A 20,176-nucleotide genomic window follows, 5' to 3' on the forward strand; every position below is an offset into this window, starting at 1 on the left:
AGAAACAAATACAAGAAAATGCGGCGGCGGCGAAGCGTGGCGGTGGGGGGATAGATTGTGCCACAACTTTGCGTTTGTAGGCATAACTGTGCGTAAGAAAGATCATTCGCGAGGCGCTCCAAACGCAGGACAGTCCAGGACGCCGTGTCATTGGTTTTTATGCATTTGAAGGCGCGTGAGTGCCCTGCTCAGAGGTTCCCCTTTGTGTGAAAGTGGGGAAACCAGAAGCGTGCAGCTACTGCTGGGTTTTCATTTTCGAATTCGTTAGGCACGGGGGCCAAAATACCCCCGCACCAACACACTACCGCATTCTCGCGCCAACAATACTCGGACTTGAGTTACTCATCCGAGCTGACCGAGCGAGGAGCGACAATGGCTCGGTGCGGGCGCCCGCAGTTCGGGGGGCAGCTCCAAGGGGCCGCCCGCCGCGCTCCGCAGCTGCGCGCTGAGCCCCGCCACCCGACCGTCAGCAAACGCGGGCACCAACCGCCGCGCGGCCCGGCCGTTGGGCGGGTGGTAATTTCTGGGAATGGGGCGGGGTCGCGGGTGTACAAGGCCGGGCGCCTGCGAGCGAGGAGGAGGAGGAGCGGGCGGCGTCGAGGGCGCGAGGCTGGAGGGGCGGTGCGCCACCGGCGTCACTGGCCGGGGAGGGGCCGGGGCGGGGCTGGCGGCGCGCTCCGGCGCGCCCTCGCCCCCACCTTTTACTTAGCCGAGGCTGAGCGGAGAGGGGAAGGAGTAGGAGTTTCTCCAGCCCCCGACCCCCAGTAACTGTCAGACTGCCCAAGCGCGGACGAGTCCCTGGAGAAGGGCGGGAGTCCAGGGCTGGGGTTGGCGTGACAACCGGGGTCCGCGGGAGGCTTCTGAGAGTGGCGAGGGTGTGTGCGTGCGGTCCCGGCCAGCTGGGAGAAGCGGGCGGGCGCTGCAGGTGCACGCGCGGCCCCGCCACCCCCACGCGCCTGCCCGCGCCTTGGGGCCCCGGCGCCAGTCCGGGGCTGTAGCCGAGAGCCGGATGGGGGAGCCCGGAGCAGGGCGCGGGACAAGTGCCCAGAGTCTTTACCTGAGAAGGCGGGTTTGGGAGAAGTTGGGGGATAAGGGGCGGGCGAGAGTGAAGACAGCCACCGAAGCAGGTTGGCCGGCTAGGGGGACGGTGGGGCCCCGCCAGGTATAAATAGCCAGCCCTGGTTTGACAGACGCAGCGGTGACTGGCTGTGCCGCCCCCCCCTCGCCGCGTGGGGAGGGGAGGAGCGCTCGGAGCGGGCGGGGTGGGGGAGGCGGACTCGAGTGTCCTGGTGGCGGCGGTAGGAGGCCGAGGGGGAGGAGCTGAGGCGGGGGGTGGAGGGAGGGGGCCGGGAGCGGGGCGAGGGCGGGGGCCACCATTGCTCCCCGCGCCGGGCTCTGTGTCGCCGCCGTCGCCTCGGCGGTTGGGGATCGGTGGGGCGGCGCGGGCGGGGGGCGCTGCGCGGGGCGGCTCGCCGCTGTTTTGTTTCTTCCTCTCCCAGTGGAGAGGCTCGGGCTGCCGGGGAGGCCCCGGCTCCCTCGGGACGCTCGGCCAACGGCGGCGGCGGTGCTAGTCCGCGGCCCTGCTGGGAGGGAAAGCGACGCCGAGGTCTTCCCGGGCGACGCGGAGAGCAGGTAAGAGCGCGGGCAGCCGAGGCTGGTGGGAGGGAGAGCGGAGGGCGCGGCGATAAAGCCTCGCCGTCCCGAGTGCCGCCTCTCCCTCCGCACCCCCGCCCCGCGCCTGTGTTGTTTGCTCCGGGGTTTGCCGAGGGTTTCCCGGAGGCTGTGGCGGTGACAACGGCTAGGAGCTGGGGAAAGGGGGCTGAGTGCCCCTGGGCAACGGTCGGGAAGCGGGACTTGGAGAAAGGGGCCGGCGCGCTGCGCGCCTGCCCGTGGGGAGCACCGGGCGCGGGGCAGGGCTGAGGGAAGAGGTTACGGACCCCGGCGGAGGGGGGGGGGGGGATGGGCCGAGCGCAGCTGGTCTCGCTGTGTTTACATCTCCGCGCGAGTCACCTCTGCCGAGAAGCGGACTGAACTGACCCGCCTTATCCCGCGGGGAGGCCAGGGCGGGGGTCCGGCTCCGGAGGAAGCGCGTCCTGGGAGGGTCGGGGAGGGCGGGAGGCTGCGGCCGGCGCCCGGGCAGGGCAGGGAGATCGGGGCGGGTCCTGGGAGGCTCGGGCAGCTCGGGGCGGCGTGGAGGACTGAGACCAGTTTCCTTCCCCGTCCGGCCTTATCGCCGCCTCTTACCTTTCCTTCTCTCCGCGGCTAGCCTGCCTGGCAGGTTGTACTCGGTTCTGCTTTTATTCTCACTTTCCACGCCGGCCCCCTGCTGCCACTTCCCCCAGTTCCCCCGGGGGTAGGGAGGCTTGCCTGTGATCGGGATCTGTTTTTTAAACCAAACAAAAAACGGGCTCGGTAACACGCGCGTCCAATGACCGTCTTTTGGACTCTCTGTTGGGGAAGCTGTCCCCTTGGGACCGTGCTGCTGGATGTTTGGGGGCGCGGGAAAGGAACAGTGAGGGCTCTGCTGGGGTTGGTGCTGACTTAACGGAGCAGCTTTGAGAGCAGGATAGCCGAGCCCCCCCTCCCCCGACCTCCGACCCCGCTCCAGTTGGGCATTTTTATTCCGTGTAAATAAAGGACAGAGAAAATATTCCATAAGGCCAAGAATTTTCCCGATTGCACTGTTTCTAATGTGCCAGTATCCTAGGCTGTCTTTCTAGGAGCTAGATTCCCTGCAGAACAGCTTTTCTTTAAGTTCTTCGTACTTGTTTAAATGAGTCGGGGGTGGGGGAACTTCATTCTAAAACTAAAATTTCCCTCGTTCATGAACATTTTAGTTTAGCTGTGTGGTTTTAATTTTAATCCGGTGATGATAGAACAGTAATCTTGTCTTTGATAATCAGATTTACTTTCCTTTTTACCTATGTGTCACTATGGAGAGGCAAATTATGCACTTTCTATAGTGCCAGAATCACAGAAGAATGTCCAGTTTACCGAAGTAGAAATGTGCATTTGCATAGCAGAGTTTCTTCCTCTCTTTAAAACGTAGAATGACTTGATATAAGCCTGGAAATTGTTGAATTACATTTAAGGAATTCAGGAATGATTAAACTTTACATATATTTACTATATATATAGTGCAATACAGTTTATGCAGAGCGTTCATATTGACTATCATAACTACCTCCTAGTAAACACATGAAGTAGAAAATTGAAGTATCTTGGGCATTTGAAATCTGAATATTTAATGTCAAATTTATTTTTTAAGGCTAGTGACTTAACTAATTACTTTGATTGATCATTGCTTCTCATTTCATATATATACTCATTTACAAAATAATCAGATATGATTGGGAAGTATTTGGAACTTTGAGATTCTTTTTGTCCTAAATAAATAGATTGGTAACTTTTGCTGTGGTAATCCTACAAGTGTTGATGCCTTTACCTACTCATAGATTGTACACCGAGTTTTTTTTTTTTTTGGTAGCAGTTTCATTGAGATATAATTCGTATACCATTCAGTTCACCAATTTAGAGTGTACAATTCAGTTATTTTTAATATATTCACAGAGTTGTACAACTATCACTATAATCAGTTTTAGGATATTTTCATTACCGAAAAGGAGCTCTGTATCCTTTTCTATACCCTTTAGTGGTTACTCTTCTCCCCCCCCCCCCCCCCCCCCCCCCAAGATTCCCAGCTCTAGGCAACCACTCCTCTGTCTCTAGAGGTTTGCCTACTCTGGGCATTTTATATAAGTGGAGTCATACAATATGTGATTTTTCATATTTCAGAGTTCACTTATGTTGTAGCATGTGTCATTATTTCTTTTTATTGCTGAGTAATATTCTATTAGTATGGATATAGCACATTATTAATCTATTAGTTGGTGACCATTTAAGTTTCCACTTTTTAGCTATTATGAACAGTGCCGCTGTGAACATTTTTGTATTAATTTTTGTATGGATGTGTTTTCATTTCTCTTGGGTATATACACAGTATAGAAATTAATATGCATAAGTCTGTTGCATTTCCATACAGTAGTAACGAACTGTCAGAAAGAGAGAGTAAGAAAACAATCCCATTCACAATTGCATCAAAAAGAATAAAATACTGGGGTGCTTGGGTGGCTCAGTCAATTGAGCATCTGACTTTGACTCAGGTCATGATCTCGTGGTTTGTGAGTTTGAGCCCCGTGTCTGGCTCTGTGCTGACAGTGTGGAACCTGGAGCCCGCTTCACATTCTGTCTCCCTCTCTGTCTGCCCTTCCCCCGCATGCATGCTCTCTCTGTCTCCATGTCTCAAAAATAAATAAACATTAAAAAAATTTTTTTTAAAAGAATAAAAAAGAAGTAAATTTAACCAAGGAGTTAAAAAACAAATTACTCTGAAAACCATAAAACATTGATGAAAAAAATTAAAGATAATACAAATAAATGGAAAGATAAACCATACTCATGGATTAGAAGAAATAATATTGTTAAAGTATCTATATTATCCAAAGCAATCTACAGATTGAGTGTAATCTCTATCAAAATTCCAATGGCAGTTTTCATAGAAGTAGAACAAATAATACCAAAATTTGTATAGAACCACAAAAGACCTTGTATAGCCGAAACAATCTTGAGAAAGAAGAACAAACCTGAACATAACCAGGCTCCTTGATTTCAAACTATACTACAAGCATATAGTAGTCAAAATGGTATGGTACTTGCACAAAAACAGACACCTAGATCAATAAAACAGAATAGAGTCCAGAAATAAACCCATGCTTATAAAGTTAATTAATCTTCAGCAAAGGAGGCTAGATGCTACCACAGGGAAAAGACAATGTCTTCAATAAATACATGGTGCTGGGAAAACTGGATAACTACATGGCAAAAGAATGAAATTGGACCACTTTCTTATTATTTATTTGTAAATTTTTAAAATGTTTTTATTATTTATTTTTGACAGCGAGAAAGAGAAAGAGACAGTGCAAGCAGGGAAGGGTCAGAGAGAGAGGGAGACACAGAATCTGAAGCAGACTCCAGGCTCTGAGCCTGACCTGGGGCCCGAACTCATGAACTGCAAGATCATGACCTGAGCTGAAGTCAGACGCTTAACCGATTGAGCCACCCAAGTGCCCTATTTTTTTTTTTTTTAAAGTAAGCTATATGTCCAGTGTGGAACCTGAACTCATGACCCTGAAATCAAGAGCTGAATGCTCCACTGATTGAGCCAGCCAGGTGCCCCTGGACCACTTTCTTATACCATATAGGAAAATAAGCTCAAAGTGGATTAAAGACTTAAATATAAAACCAAAAACCATAAAAATCCTAGAAGCAAACAGTAAGCTTTTGGACATTTGCCTGAGCAATATTTTTTTACATCTGTCTCCTCAGGCAAGGGCAGCAAAAGAAAAATAAGTAGGACTATGTCAGAATGAAAAGTTGATGAAACCATCAGTGAAAGAGACCATTAGCCTCCTGAATGGGAGATGATATTTGTAAATGATGTAACTTACAAATCAGTTTATTAAAGAATCCTTTTAAAAAATGGGCAGAGGACCCAAATAGACATTTCTCCACAAAAGACTTACAGGTGGCCAACAGACACATGAAAAGGTGCTCAACGTAACTAATCCTCAAGGAAATGCAGGTCAGAACAACAATGAGGTATCGCTTCACACATGTTAGAATGGCTACTATCAAAAAGACAAGAAATAAGTGTTGACAACGATGTGGAGAAAAGAGAACTCTTGTGCTGTGTTGGTGCGAATGCAAAATGGTGTGGCTACTATGGAGAACACTATGGAATTTCTGCAAAATAAAAGTAGAAGTACCGTATGATCTGGCAAATCCACTTCTGGTTATTTGAAGAAAATGAAAATACTAATTTTAAAACATATACGCACCCCTGTGTTCATAGCAGAGGCAAGGTATGGAAGCAACCCGAGTGTCCATTGATACATGAGTGGATAAAGATGTGGTATATGTACAATAGAATATTAACCATAAAAAAGAATGAAATCTTGCCATTTGCAACAACATGAATGGATCTAGGGGGTATTATACTATGTGAAATAAGTCAGAGACAAATACTGTATGATATTACTTATGTGTGGAATCATAAACAAAACAAAACAAATGAACAACAAAACAGAAACAGGCCCGTAGATACACAGAACAATTTGGTCATTGCTGGAGGGGAGAAAGGAACAGTGGGATGGAAAAAATAGGAAAAGGAGTTAAAAGGTACAAACCTCCAGTTATAAAGTAAATAAGACATAAAGGTTCAATATACAACCTTGTATGGTAGCTAGATTTATTGTGATGATTGCTTTGTAATCTATGTAAATGTTAAATTTCTATGTGGTACACTTGAAACCTATATAATGTATGTCAACTACACTTCAATTTAAAAAATTAGTATCTTGAGTTATTTAATGCCCAAAAGGAATCCTTTTTGAGTGCACAATTCAGTTATTTTTATGTTTTATTTTTTATTTATTTTTCCCAAACTAGAATGATATACCACTTCACACCTGTCAGAATGGCTAAAATTAACAACAGAAAACAACAGATGTTGGTGAGAATGTAGAGAAAGGGGAACCCTGTTTTGCTGTCGGTGGGAATGCAAACTGGTACAGCCACTCTGGAAAACATTTTGAGGTTCCTCAAAAAGTTAAAAATAGAACTACCATACTACCCAGCAATTGCATTACTAGGTATATACCCAAAAGATACAAAAATATTGATTCAAAGTGGTATATACACCCCAGTGTTTATAACAGCAGCATCAGCAATAACAATAGCCACATTATGGAAAGAGGCTAAATGTCCATCAACTGATGAATAGATAAAGAAGATGTGGTATCGGGGCGCTTGGGTTGCTCAGTCAGTTAAATGCCTGACTTTTGATTTCAGCTCAGGTCATCATCTCAGGATTCTTGAGATTGAGCCCTGCATCGGACTCTGCAATGACAGCATAGGGCCTGCTTAGTATTCTCTCTCTCCCTCCCTCTTTGCCCTTCCCTCTCTCATGTGCGTGCACACTCTCTCTCTCAACATAAGTAAACATTAAGCAAGAAGAAAATGTTGTGTATAAATATATATACACAGTGGAATATTACTCAGCCATAAAAACAATTCAGTTATTTTTAGTAAACATGTAGAATTGCAATACTGTCATTATAAGCCAGTGTTCTTCTCTTCCTTTATTCCTTTGTTTCTTTCTCTTCCTTCCTTCCTTCCTTCCTTCCTTCCTTCCTTCCTTCCTTCCTTCCTTCCTTCCTTCCTCCCTTCCTTCCTTCCATCCTTCCTCCCTTCCTTCCTTCCTTTTTTTTCTTTCTTTCTTTCTGCTTACAAACTTTAAGTCAGCAAAGAATGGTCTGTGAGAGAGGACTGGGGAGATGACACTCCTCTGGACTCCCCAGAATCGGGGGAGGAGGGGCGCCTGGGTGGCTTAGTCGGTTAAGCGTCCGACTTTCGCTTGGGTCATGGTCTCGCGGTTCGTGGGTTCGAGCCCCGCGTCGGGCTCTGTGCTGACTGCCAGCTCAGAGCCTGGAGCCTGTTTCAGAATATGACACCCTCTCTCTCTGACCCTCCCCTGCTCACGTTGTCTCTCTCTCTCTCTCTCCTAGAAATAAATAAAACATTAAAAAAAATTAAAAAAAAAAAAAAAAAAGAATCGGGCGAGGAACCTGATGGCTCAGCAGCCAGGGGGAGGGCCCAGGATCTTCTCAGGCCAACAAGTCCTGCTTGGTGATCAGGGGCAGAGCTTTATATGCCTGCGGTTACTGGACTCAGCACTGGGCCAGCAGGAGGCCAGGGAGGCCAGCTCCAGGTGATCTAGCCTAGGGATGGAGACGTGGAGCTCATCTTCAGCATGGGGGGAGGCAGCAGAGGCTGAAGGGGACGCACAATACCTGACTCCCACAGACTGACTGCAGGACTGGTTTAAGCTTACAAGCCAGTTTTAGAACATTTCTGTTCCCTTCCAAAAGTTACCTCTAGTCTGTTTGCATTTACCCTCACCCCCCACCCCCATCCCAGGCAACCACTGACTTGTGTTTCATCTCTATAGATTTGCCTTTTCTGGATAGTTCATTATAATGGAATTATACAAGAAACATCTGGCTTCTTTCACTTAGCATAATGTTTTTTGGGATTTATCCACATTGTAGCATGTACCAGTATGTTGTTCCTTTTTATTGCTGAATAGTATTCTACTGTATGGATATACCACATCTTGTTAATAACTGACCAGTTGATAGGCATTTGGATTGTTTCCAGTTTTGACTGTTGAAAATAATGCAGCTTGAACATTTGAATACAAGTCTTTACATGAATACATGGTTTCATTCTCTTGGGTAGATACTAGGAATAGAATTGCTGGCTTATCTATTTAACTTTTTAAGAAACTGCCAGGCTGTTTTCTAAAGTGGCCATATGTTTACATTTCTAACAGCAGTGTAAGAGAGTTCCAGTTTCTTCACATCCTTGTCAACATTAGTTATTGTCTTTTTTGTTATAGCTATTCTAGTAGGAATGAGGTGGTTAACTCATTATGGTTTAAGTTCACATTTCCTCAAAGACTCAAGGGGTTGGGCATTTCATTTAATTATTCATTCATAGATCCCCTTTGTTGAAACAGCCATTAAAATCTTTTGGCCATTTTTCAAAATTTTCTTATTGAGTTGTAAAAGTTTGTTATATACTCTGAATGCAAGTCCTCTTTTAGATACATGATTTGCATATATTTTCTCCTTGCCTGTGGCTTCTCTTTACATTTTTTATTGGAGGCCTTTGAAATGCAATAATTTAATTTTTTTAGAGTTTTTATTTTCTTATTATTTAAAAAAATTTTAATGTTTATTCACTTTTGAGAGAGAGAGCGTGCAAGCAGGAGAAGGACAGAAAGAGAGAGAGAGACAGGATCTGAAGTAGGCTTCACATTGTTAGCACAAAGCCCGATGGGGGTTGTGAACCCACAAACCATGGGATCATAAACTGAACTGAAGTCAGGCACTCAACCGACTGAGCCACCCAGGCACCCCTAGAGTTTTTATTTTTATTAAAAAAATTTTTTTTAATGTTTTATTATTTCTGAGAGAGAGAGACCATGTGAGCAGGGGAGAGTCAGAGAGAGAGGGAGATACAGAATCTGAAACAGGCTTCAGGCTCTGAGCTACCTGTCAGCACAGAGCATGACGCGGGTCTTGAACCCACCAACCATGAGATCATGACGTGAGCTGAAGTCGGACACTTAACTGACTGAGCCTCCCAATGGCCCTATAGATCATTCTTTTGTTGTAAGAACTCTTTGCATAATCCAAGATTGTGAGGATTTTCTCTTTTGTTTTCTTATAGATGTTTTATAATTTTTGCTCTTTGAGTTTGGATCTATTTTGAGTTAATTTTTATGTATGGTGTAAAGGGTCTAAATTCATCTGTTGCAAATGGATTCTCTTAGCACAGTTTGTTGAAAAGACAACATATCTATGTTGAAAAGATATAATTTCTCCATTGATTATAAATGTAGAGATTTATTTCTGCATTCAATTCTTTCTGTTATCTATATATCTGTCTTTTTAAATATATTTTTTAATTTAAAGTTTTTTTTACATTTATTTATTTTTACGTGAGAAAGCATGAGCAAGGGAGGGACAGAGAGGGAGAGAGAGAGGATCCCAAACAGGCTCCACACTGTGAGCACAGAGCCTGATGGAGGGCTCAAACCCATGAACCATAAGACCATGACCTGAGCCAAAACCAAAAGTAGGATGCTCAACCAACTGACTTACCCAGATACCCCTTTGTATGTCTATCATTATGCTTTTACTAATGTGACTTGATTATTGTGCTCTATGGTAATTTTATGAAACTGGATAGTGTAAGCCCTCCAATTTTGTTTTTCAGTTCTTCTTTTTAAAAGTTATATGTAAATTTTAAGATCATATTATGGAAAGAGCCTAAGTGTTTATCGACTGATGAATGGATAAAGGAGATGTGACATGTATATACATATATATGTATATGTATATATATATATACACATATATAAATACACACAATGGAATATTACTCAGCAGTCAAAAAGAGTGAAATCTTGCCGTTTTCGACAACATGGATGGAACTGGAGGGTATTATGCTAAGTGAAATAAGTCAGAGAAAGACACATGATTTCACTTGAATGTGAAACTTAAGAAATAAAACAGATGAACATGGGGAAGGGAAGGAAAAATAAGATAAAAGCGGAGAGAGAGGCAAACTATAAGAGACTCTTACAGAGAACAAATTACGGGTTGCTGGAGGGGAGATGGGTGGGGGGATGGGCTAAATGGGAATGGCTACTAAGGAAGGCACTTGTTGGGATGAGCACTGGGTGTTATATGTAAGTGATGAATCACTAAATTCTACTGAAATCATTATTACACTATATGTTAATTAACTTTGATTTAAACAAAATTAAAAAAATTTCAGAATCAGCTTGTTAATATCTGCAAAATAGGCTTGGAATTTTGATGGGAATGCATTGGATCTGTGGATCAGTTGGGGAAGAGTTGCCAATCTTGCAGTATTGAGTTTTCTAGTACATGAACTTGAAAATTTCTCTTGACTTAATGATCTTTAACTTTTCTCAATGATATTTTGTAATATAGGTATATGAATCTTATACTTAAAATTTTTTTAGTTTACTGTGGTAAGAACACTTAACATGAGATCTGCTTTCTAAACTTTTTTGAGTGTACAGTACAGTATTGTTCACTGTAGGCACAGTGCGTATAACAGATCTCTAATTTGGTAGGAGATTCCTTTTTAATCCCAGTTTGTTCCTGCGTTTTTATCATGATTGGGCATTGTATTTTGTCAAATGCTTTTTCTGCATCTTTTAACATGACCAGTTGTCACAGTTTTTGATCAAGACTGTTTTCGTTTTAGCACTGAATTTCCTTCATCTTGGGAAACCCCTCTGCTGTGGACAAACCAGTATGGTTGGTCACCTCAGTGTCTGAGAAGATCATATGGTTTCTGTTCTTCATTCCAGTAATATGGTGTATTTTACTAATTGATTCTCAGTTGCTAAACCAGCCTTAGTCCTAGGATAAATCTCACTTTGTCATGGTATATAATTCTTACTATATGTTGCTGGCTTTGGTTTGCTAATGTTTAGTTGAACATTTTTGTGTCTATATTTATGGAAGATACTTGGCCTATGGTTTTGTTTTCCTTGGTATGTCTTTGGATTTTGTAACATAATAGTACTAACCTCAAAGGCTGAATTGAGAAGTGTTTCTTCTTTGAATTTCTGTAAGAGTTTGTGAATGATTGGTTATTATTACCCCCTTGAATACATTGAATAGAATTGATCAGTGAAAGCATCTGGGCCTGGATTTTTTTTCCTTTGGAAAAATTTTAAACTGTTAAATCAATTTATTTACTTGTTATAGGTCTCTTCAGATTTTCTGCTTTATCTTGAGTTAGTTTCAGCAGTTGTGTTCCTTATGATTTGTCCATTTCACCTAAGCTATTTAATATTTTTGGCATGTAGTTCATAGTATTCCTATATGTGCTTTTAATTTTACTAGTGTAGTTAGTGGTGTCCTTCTTTCATTCCTAATTTTAGTAGCATGTATATTCTCTCTTTTTTACTTGGTCAATTTTGTTGCTAAATAAAGGTTTGTCAATATTGTTGCTATTTAAAAAAAACCCAAGTTTTGGCCTAAATATTTTCAGCTTTCTATTTCACTGCTTTCTATTTTAACTTTTATAATTTTCATCAGTCTGCTTACTTTGGGTTTAGTGTGCCTTTTTCTAGCCTCTTAAGGTTGAAGTGTAGGTTATTGATTTGGGTCTTCTTCACTGATCAGGCATTTAACTTTTCTTTCAAACTGTGTTAGCTGCATCCCATGCATTTTTAAATTTCTGCTTCTTAAAATTTTTATTCACTTCTAAATATTTTTAAACTTCTGTTTTGATTTAGAAATGTATTGTTTAATTTCCAATTATTCGGGGATTCCCCAGATTACGTTGTTCTTGATTTTTTATATAATTACCCTGTAGAAGGAGAACATACTTTCTGTGATTTTCTCATTTTAAATTTATTGAGACATTTTTATGGCCTAGTATGTAGTTCTTTAGGAAGAATGTTCCTTTTGTGCTAGAAAAGACTATGTGTTCTGCTCTTGTTGGATGGAAGGTTTTGTAGGTGACACGTCAAGTTGGGTGATAGTTTTCAAGTCTTCAATGTCTGTGCTGATTTTCTGTCTAGCCGTACTATCAATTATTGAGAGAGAGAGAGATTAAAATCCCTTTTATTATTGGAGTGTCTGTTTTTCCTTTCAGTTTCGTCAATTTTTGCTTCATGTTTTGGGGGCACTGCTGTTAGTTATGCTATACATACATAATTATTTTACTGACAAGAAGACCTTTCATTATTAGGAAAGATTCCTCTTTGTCTAGTTGTATTTCATCTGGTATTGGTGGAGCCACTCCAGCTCTCTTATACTTACTGTTTGTATTGCAGATTTCCCCCCATACTTTCACTTTCAACCTATTTGTGTTTTTGAGTCTAAAGTGTCTTACGGACAGCATGTAGTTAAAATGCTTTTTTAAAAAATAGTTTATTGTCAAGTTGGTTTCCATATAATACTCAGAAAATGCTTTGTTTTTTAAGTAGTGTGATCATTTCTTTTTTTTTTTTTCATTTTACCTTTTGATTGGAAGATTTACTCTGTTCACATTTTATATAATTATCGATAGTCAAATTTATAGCTGCAATCATATGTCTCTTTTGTTTTTTATTTCTTTGTTCATCTTCTTCTGGAGTTAGTAGGTTATTTCTCAGAGTATCATTTGAATTCCTTGGTTAGTGTTTTAACTAGATTTTTTTGGGTTATTTTCTTTGCTCTAGGGAATACAATATGTGTCTTTGTCACACTATACTTTAGATTGACTAACTTAATTATGGTATAATATGGAAACTTTGCTCCATTCCTCCCCTATCCTATCTGGTAGTATTGTCATACATACTAAGTTTTTATGTGTTAGAAGCCCAACAGGACTGCTTTATATTCTTTATGCAATTGTATGTGTTTTAAAACAACTAAAAGAAGAAAAAAATGTTTAAACAGTCTTTTGTACTTAACACATATGTGGACCTTTTATAGTGCTCCATGTTTCTTTTTGTGTATTTGGGTTATGGGCTGGTTATTTTCTTTCAGTCTGATGGACGTTTAGGATTTCTCATAAGACAGGTCTGTTATCAATGAATTATTTTAATCTTTGTTTTCTGGGATTATTTTTATTTTGCCTTTATTTTATTGTTATTATTATCTTAATGTTTACTTTTGAGAGAGAGAGACAGAGACAGAGTACAAGCAGGAAGGGGTAGAGAGAGAGAAGGGGACACAGAATCTGACAAAGTAGGCTCAAGGCTTTGAGCTGTCAGCACAGAGCCTGACACGAGGCTCTAACCCACAGACTGTGAAATCATGACCTGAGCTGAAGTCAGATGCTTAACTGGCTGAGCCACACAGATGCCCCTAGTTTGCCCTTATTTTTGAGGAATAGTTTTGCTGGATGTGGAATTCCTTGTTACGGATTTTCTTTTTCTTTTTTTTTTTTTAATATTTTTTTAATGTTTTATTTATTTCTAGGAGAGAGAGAGAGAGAGACAGCGTGAGCAGGGGAGGGTCAGAGAGAGAGGGAGTCACAGACTGAAACAGGCTCCAGGCTCTGAGCTGGCAGTCAGCACAGAGCCCGACGCGGGGCTCGAACCTATGAACCGCGAGATCATGACCTAAGCGAAAGTCGGATGCTTAACCGACTAAGCCACCCAGGTGCCCCACGGATTTTATTTTTCATTCAGCACCTTAAATGTGTTGTCCCCTGCTTTCTGACCTCCATTGTTTCCAATGAGTTGTTTTTCTCTTTGTGCTGTCAAGACCTTCTCTGTCTTTGGCTTGCTTTCCATAATGGTATGTCTAGGTGTAGATCTCTTTGTGTTTATCCTACTTTGGATTCATTAAACTTGAATCCATAGATTAATATTTTTTCAACAATTTAATAAGTTTTGACCATAATTTCTTCAAATATTTTTTCTGTCCTTTTCTCCCTCTCTGTTCCTTTGAAACTCTCATTACATGTAGGTTGGATGCTTGATGGTATCCCATAACTCTCGGTGGCCCTGTTCATTTTTTTTAATTCCTTTTTTTCTGTTCTTTAGAATTGGTAATTTCTATTGATATAACTCCCAGGTTCACTGAATCTTCTGTCATCTCAAATCTGCTATTGAGCTCTACTAGTGAATTTTTAATTTTGGTTGTAATTTTCAACTCTTGAATTATACTTTTCATCTCTAGGATTTCCATATTATTCTATTTTTTAAAATAGTACCTGTATCTTTGTTGAAATTGCTCATTTTTTGAGTTATAGTTGTCATACTCTCCTTTAATTCTTTAAACATGGTTTCTTTAATTGCAGATAAAATTAAATTTTAGGTAGAAAATGATGTCTAAACTATGTGTTAAATCCTAAAATGATGTTGTTGTATTTCTAAATTATGTTCAATAATTTTTATCTGTATTTCATGATGTGTATGAGTGTAATTACCCATAAATGCTAAATTTCATTTGATAATTTTTATTTAAACGTAACTAACATAATACTAATGTTTATTGATATGTAGGGTCAGTGTACAATTGGAAAGATATGCCGCTATCTGAAACCTTGACTCAGTTTATGAACTGATTATACAGTATAACATATACTTACTGGTCCATATTTCTTGCAGTTAACCTATTTGCTCATGGTAAGCACTAATGGGTAGAAAAACTGGAAGAAGCCTAAGAGAGCAATATGTGTGAGAGTGTGAGAAATATCAAAATGTTCCTATCAGCCCTTACGTCTGATAGTACAGTATTAATTCATTTTAGGTCCTTGAAAGATTGCAGTAAACAAGATAAATGCAGTACTTGTTCTTATGGAACTTACATTCTGGTGGAGAAGATAAGCATTAAACATAAACAAAAAAAGGGGGAGGCACCTGGGTGGCTTAGTCGATTAAGCATCTAACTCTTGATTTCGGCTCAGCTCACGATCTCAGATTTGTGACGTTGAGCCCCGTGTGGGGCTCTATGCTGGGCATGGGGCCTGCTTAAGATTCTCTCTTCCTCTTCCTCTTCCCCTACCTTGCTTGTGTGCACACTATTTCTCTCTCTCAAAGAACATGGGGCGCCTGGGCGGCTCAGTCGGTTAAGTGTCCGACTTCGGCTCAGGTCATGATCTCATGATTCGTGGGTTCGAGCCCCGCATCAGGCTCTGTGCTGACAGCTAGCTCAGAGCCTGGAGCCTGTTTCAGATTCTGTATCTCCCTTTCTCTCTGACCCTCCCCTGTTCATGCTCTCTCTCTCTCTCTCAGAAATAAATAAAACATTAAAAATTTTAAAAAAAGAACAAAACAAAAACCAAAAAACAAGAAACAAAGATGTATAAATGGATAGGATAATTTTTATAAATATAATGAAGAAAAAATAGGGTAATGTGATATCAAATAGAGACTGATGGGGAAGCTACGCGGAAATGGAATATAACTGGAAGGGAGGGAATCATGATGGAAATGCCTCTGTGAAGAAGTGGGACTTGAGGTGATATCTGTATGATAGGTGAGGAAGATTCAGTCTGGATGATCTGAAAGAACCTGTAGTCTAGAGAATAGGGGGTGCATAAATTTGGTGTGTTGTAGGAATAGGGCCACTGTAGTTGGAGCTCAGCAAGCCAGTGAAGAAGAGATGAGAGATGACTGAGGTCAGAGAAGTGGGATGAGCTAGCACTGGGTTGATCTTTATATAGACCATGTTGAAGACTTTAGATTTTTCCTTTTTTTTTTTTTTAAGTTTATATATTTATTTTGAGAGAGAGAGAGAGAGAGCGAACTAGCTAGCATGGGAGGGTCAGAGAGAGAGGGAAAGAGAGAGAACCCCAAGCACTGGCAGTGTAGAGCCTGACCCAGGGCTTGAACTCACAGTGAAATCATGATCTGAGCCAAAACCAAGAGTCAGACACTTAACCAACTGAGCCACACAGGTGCCCCTAGATTTTTTTTTTTTCTTTCTAAATGTGGTGGGAACCCATTGGAAAAATACTTCGGTGATCTTCATTCTTGGCTAAGGAGTTAATTAACAGCCCAGGTTGTAACTTTATTCTTAACAGTTTTTGAGTGTGAGTAAACACATAAAGAATTTTCTCTAAGTGATTTTAGTTTCATAAAGAACAGCAGGGAAAATAAATTTCCAGATGTTTCTTCCTTGAAGTTTAGCTACCTAAAGCTAAAATAAAATACCAATATCTATGAAACTTTAAATTTGTAATACAGTTTTAGCAATGGCAGAGATTCTTATGATAACAACTTTAATCAATTCTTGTTAGTATTATAAAATTATACTTTCACCTGTTCATAATTATAGGCTAAAACATACAGATAACATGATGTAGTTAGTTGTTTGATGACTGACTTTCTAAATAATTTGGTATATAACTTTTCCCCCCATACTTTACTAGCAAAAACAGTCAGTTATTTTTGTTTGGTTAACTAATATCAACACAAAATAATTAGGACTTCAAATTACTTCAGATTAAACAGCATGGAATATAGTCCTCCAAAGTTTTATGTGAATACAGTTTTTGAAGATCAACTACCTCTTCAAAGTACCACTATTGGTTATTAAAAAAAAGTAAGCTATAGTTTTTATAAAGTGAATAGTGACATCTAATATTTCCTTTTATAATTGTCATGTATTTTTTAATATTAAAAACACAGTTTTCTATAATATTTAAGATACACATTTTTAGTTCAGTAAAACCTGGGATTGTGCGTACCTTGTTCTGTGAGTGTTCTGGAAGATGAACAAATATTTCTAGTAAATTTAACTTGATTAACAAGCGATGTCTTGCAATATGAGTAGTATGTGATGCCAAACATCACGTGATCACAACTGAGCCAATGTTTCTTTTCTTCCTTTCTTTCTGTCTCTCTCTCACTCCGAGATTGTGGGTGATCGTCTCCCATGCTCAGATGCTCGGTCTCAGCCTGCGGTGTTTGGCAGAAATCAGTGATTTTTCAGAAATTGGAAGGTGCCCACAACTGGCATTAGTGTAGTTTTTGTCACTTCAAAGCACCTATGGACAGTCCTTTGCTTTTGCATACAAGAGTAAGCTTGGGAATGCTTTGCTTCATTCAGGTCAGGCTGCCTGCTGATAGAGACCCTTTCCTCTGCTGCCTTACTGTCAGTTACATTAAATACAGTATATGATAGAGTTTATTAATGCAGTACTGTCATCAACATCCGTGCGGGCGTATACAATGGCTCCCATGCAGAACAAAATTCCATTGAGCCACTAGATAGCAGTGATTCTCTTAGTGATAGCAGCGAAAGTTGTCCTACACTATAGCCTTCCTCTCTTGTGTCTCCCTCATGCACGAGCCATAAAGATTTTCAAGGTAAGTGCAGGTTAATCTATTTTTCTTTATGTTTTTGTATTTTCTTTATTATTTTATATTATATCACACTATTGTAATCATTTTTTATGAATAGTTTTGGGTTGTGGAATGAATTACCTGAGTTTCCATTCTTTCTTTTTTATTAAAAAATTTTTTTTAATGTTTTATTTATTTCTGAGAGAGAGAGAGACAGCGTGAGCTGGGGAGGGTCAGAGAGAGAGGGAGATACAGAATCTGAAACAGGCTCCAGGCTCTGAGCTAGCTGTCAGCACAGAGCCTGATGCGGGGCTTGAACCCACGAACTGTGAGATCATGACAAAAGTCGGATGCTTAACCAACTGAACCACCCAGGTGCCCCTCCATTATTTCTTATGGGGAAGTTTGCTTTGGTATACAAGTGCTTTGGATTACAAGCATGTTTCCAGAATGAATTATGCCCCAAACCAAGGTTTTACTGTTTTGAAAATGTATTGAAAATATATTTCAAATAAGCTACCTATATAAAATCAACTCAGATATACCGTGATTTGGAAGGTATTTTAAATACTCTAATTTTGTGTTAATATTGATTTATAGTGTGTATTTGAAAGTTTATTTCTTTGCCCCTTTAATCACTAGCCATTTATTCTGACTATATTCAGTATTATATATATATAGTTGTTAAAAGGTGTTCACTTTTTTCCCAGAGTGATTTAAAGTGGCTTAACAAAAGACATATATGTGTATATAGTAGAGATAGTAAAATAGAAAAACGAAGCCAAGAACAAGAAAAGTTGAGTTAGGACTTGAAATTGTTGTCTGTTATGTGCCTGGCACTATTTCTGAGAGATATATATGCAATGGTGATTAAAATAGCTATGGCTCAGCTCTAACGGAGCTTTGATTCTAGTTTGTGTCGGTGGGGTGGGTAGAAAGATTTGCAATAATCATGTAAGAAAATACCTTCACCTTGTACTTCATTATAGGGCGATGACAAAAAAATGATTTGGAACAGGATAAAATTCAGACATTTAAAAAACATCCTGTCTAGGGGCGCCTGGGTGGCTCAGTCGGTTAAGCGTCCGGCTTCAGCTCACGTCATGATCTCGCCGTTCGTGGGTTTGAGCCCCGCGTCGGGCTCTGTGCTGACAGCTAGCTCAGAGCCTGGAGCCTGTTTCAGATTCTTTGTCTCCCTCTGTCTCTGATCCTCCCCTGCTCATGCTGTCTCTCTCTCTCAGAAATAAATAAAATATTAAAAAAAAAATCCTGTCTATTGACTGATATCTTTAGTATACTTGATATGATTCATTTAAAATAGAATAGGGGCGCCTGGGTGGCTTAGTCGGTTAAGCGTCCGGCTTCAGCTCACGTCATGATCTCGCCGTTCGTGGGTTAGAGCCCCGCGTCGGGCTCTATGCTGACAGCCAGCTCAGAGCCTGGAGCCTGTTTCAGTCTGTGACTCCCTCTCTCTCTGACCCTCCCCTGCTCATGCTGTCTCTCTCTCTCCTAGAAATAAATAAAACATTAAAAAAATAAAATAAAATAGAATAAAGCTGGGGTGCTAGGGTGCTTCAGTCATTTGAGTGTCCCACTTCAGTTTAGGTCATGATCTTGCAGTTTGTGGGTTCAAGCCCTGCATGGGGCTCTGTGGTGACAGCTCAGAGCCTGGAGCCTGCTTCAGATTCTGTGTCTTCCTCTCTTTCTGTCCCTCCCCCACTTGTGCTCTGTCTCTCTCTCAAAAATAAATAAGTATTAAAAAAAAAAGAATTAATTTGTTTTGGTTCCCAAGCTAGCATATGTTAATTTGCATTATTTTTTGGATTATAAATTGGCCAAAGAACAAAACCAAAAAATTTGTCTAATCTGGTAATTTATAATGGTCTATAGGTTTAGCTATAATTGGCGATAATAAGGAAGCTTAGAGGGACATTGTGGTAGATTGATTATAGAGTAAACTTTATAAATAATGTAAGAAAAGCGTGCCTGGTTGGCTCAGCTGGTTGAGTGCCAGACTGGTTCAGCTCATGGTCTCTTGGTTCATGTGTCTGTGCTGATAGTTCTGAGCCTGGAGCCTGCTTTGGAGTCTGTGTCTCCCTCTCTCTCTGTCCCTCTCTCATTCACGCTCTGTCTTTCTCTCTCAAAAATAAACATTAAAAAATAATTTAAAATAATGTAAGAAAAAAGTTAAATTCATGAGTTGGGGTAAAACAAGCAAATTATATAGTGATTTCAGAATAAATATTAAACCTCAGAATCTTTGGAGTTCTCATCTATACTTGAAGGCCAAAGTTTCAATGTTTTCATGAACAAACTGTCCAATCTGAGTAACTTTATGTGTAATCTTGCAGTAGATACCATTTAGATATGTGAATAAAAAAGTAGGTTTTCCTTATAGATCTCAATTCTTTGTTAAACATGTACCATTCTAATTCTAAGTTTAATGATTATCTTAATTTTAGATGATAATTAGTAAGAACTAGAAAGTATATTCATTTTTAAAAGGATTAGTGAATTGTTTCTTCTTACTTTTTCATTCTCTAATAGTGCGTTTAAATAAACTTTCCAGGACAAGGTCATGTTTTATGTTTTATTTTGTAACATGGATGAGTTGAGAATGTTCCAGAAAGTCTGTCTTCATGAATTTTTACTTAATTTTTGGAAGTGGAGATGCTGTTCTATGTCATATCCAAGCATTTAAACTCAATCATAATA

At 40.6% G+C, this 20,176-nt stretch overlaps 1 protein-coding gene across 4 annotated transcripts in view; it reads left to right on the forward strand.

Annotated features, from left to right (window-relative positions):
• The first annotated feature begins 1,448 nt into the window (after positions 1-1,448).
• Positions 1,449-20,176, forward strand: part of ELF2 (E74 like ETS transcription factor 2) — a 97,166-nt gene continuing 78,438 nt past the window's right edge. For 3 of the 4 annotated variants that reach the window (XM_039249134.1, XM_039249137.1, XM_039249135.1), the window contains exon 1: positions 1,450-1,632. The gene's annotated coding sequence lies outside the window, so the exon portion shown is untranslated. Of the gene's footprint in view, positions 1,633-20,176 lie in introns of all 4 variants that reach the window. The other variant, XM_039249138.1, reaches the window with a different exon arrangement.

The sequence above is a fragment of the Hyaena hyaena genome, unplaced genomic scaffold, assembly GCF_003009895.1.
Source record: "Hyaena hyaena isolate Hyena2069 unplaced genomic scaffold, ASM300989v1 scaffold_333, whole genome shotgun sequence".
Classification (NCBI taxonomy): Eukaryota; Metazoa; Chordata; class Mammalia; order Carnivora; family Hyaenidae; genus Hyaena; species Hyaena hyaena.